This window comes from Lactuca virosa, chromosome 6 (genome assembly GCF_052849685.1).
Source record: "Lactuca virosa cultivar CGN04683 chromosome 6, Lactuca_virosa_CGN04683_v6, whole genome shotgun sequence".
Taxonomy (NCBI): domain Eukaryota; kingdom Viridiplantae; phylum Streptophyta; class Magnoliopsida; order Asterales; family Asteraceae; genus Lactuca; species Lactuca virosa.
Genome location: NC_136431.1, coordinates 116059622 through 116061513, shown reverse-complemented (window position 1 = coordinate 116061513; position 1892 = coordinate 116059622). Strand labels below are relative to the sequence as shown.

Below are 1892 nucleotides of genomic sequence, written 5' to 3'. Positions count from 1 at the left end.
AATTTAGACTATAATTTTGTTGATTTTGGTATTATATTCAGTGAGTTTCAACCCTTCAAAGTTGAGCTATCAAAGCTGAAATATTTCAGCTTTTTAACTATTATTTTAGACTATAATTCTGAATTTTATGTATCTTTGACAGATAAATTATATGAAAAGGATCTTGGTGAACTTGATTTATATGTTAGTTTTTTATTTGCAAAATTAATTTTGCAAGTTCTAATATTATAACATCAAGGTAAATTAGTTATGCATGAAACAGAAACGTAATCATTTTTACAAGTTGTATCGTATCAAACCCAACAACATATTCGTTTTAACGAGTTCTATCAAATCTAAAATCTTATTTTAACGACTTGTACTCTATGCAATTAAAGTTGTACCGGTCCAAAAGGGTCCAAGAACCAGAATACCCGGACACGGACACGGACACGAACACGGACACGACTCATCCGGTCCGGTCCGGTTCGGTCCAAATGTTCACCCCTACAATAAACAACGTACTAAAATAGTGAAGATACCATCAGAAACTTATCAAACAATTAAACATTGCCATCCATTTAAAAATGAAACAAATACATGAGAAACATAATACACCCTTGGCATATGGTATACTAAGGACGGAATACCAATCATGAAATACATTTATAGAGAATCAGGAGTATTCAACGTCCTAAATATTCAAGTATAAGTAGTTAGCTTCCTTAGTAACTAATAAAAAGAAAGTTATTTGACATGACTAAAGCATATTCTTAACACTCCTCCATGGCTTTCGTGAGGAAATGCAAAACCCTATTGTAGTGAACATCACCTTTTATGAATCTGACAGCCATGTAATTATACTCTCTGATGCAGGGGCATAAGCGGTCTCTATTCAATTTTGCATCACAAATTCTCCTTCTTATTCGATGGGTTCTGCACGATAATAAAAAAGGATATCACAAGGACTTGGGTGGTTCTGGTTTAAAAAGATAAAGAAAACAAGGAGCTCCAGTTTGATGGGATGATAAGATTACGAGCATACACATTCTTTGCTAGATTAAAATAATTCGTTTGCCGGGAGTCGAACCCGGGTCTATTGCTTGGAAGGCAATAATCCTAACCGTTGGACTACAAACGCTTGATACGCATTTTTGCAAAGCAACAATATTACAAATAGCTCTACTCCTAATTTAAAAAAAAACACCGGATCTCATATTCTAAGAGCTTTTCTAAGTCAGTTCAGTTTAATATATTTTAAACGGCTACGTAGCATTGAGTTCCACACCATAATAGTTATTTTTATTTTTATTTTTCAAACTTGAAATAATATAATTTTATATGTATATAGTTTTTTCAACCTGAAAATGTGTAATTTGTATTCAGTTCAGGGTTCAGTTTGAGACTAAACCTGTTCCAAAACACCAAAACGCATTAAGATTGGTCTGTTTTTTGGTTACATTCCATATTCTATTCTAAAAGGGTTTTGTATGGTTGAAGTTGGAGGTGTAATGTCATCAAGCACTTAAGGTAATAGGTATTTACCCATATATCTAAAAGGTATTTAATTAGGTTATGCTCAATAAGAGTTAGGGAACATGCAATGTGTACACTCATATAAACTAGTATGATCGTGGACACAACGAATGGTAGGGTGTTGGGGTCGTGAAGGCCTCCAAAGACAGATCCTTAAGATACCTTTAAAGTCTAGGTCCTGAAGGCGTAGGTATTTAAGCCCTGAAAGACGTGTAGATTTTGAAGCCTAGGTCATGAAACATTGATGCCAAAAGTGTAGGTAGTGAAGGCTGCTACTGATGGCTTTAAGGCAAGCTGCCAATATCCAAAACTGCTGATCCACTTTAATGAAATTTTGGGCATACATACATGATTTGATCAGTAAGTCTAGGGTCTAA

General features: G+C 34.4%; 1 non-coding gene across 1 annotated transcript; it reads right to left on the bottom strand.

The window, feature by feature from the left end:
• Positions 1 to 1048: 1048 nt before the first annotated feature.
• Positions 1049 to 1120, bottom strand: TRNAG-UCC (transfer RNA glycine (anticodon UCC)). Its single transcript has one exon. It is a non-coding gene; the product is annotated as a tRNA-Gly (tRNA).
• Between the last annotated feature and the right edge of the window lie 772 nt (positions 1121 to 1892).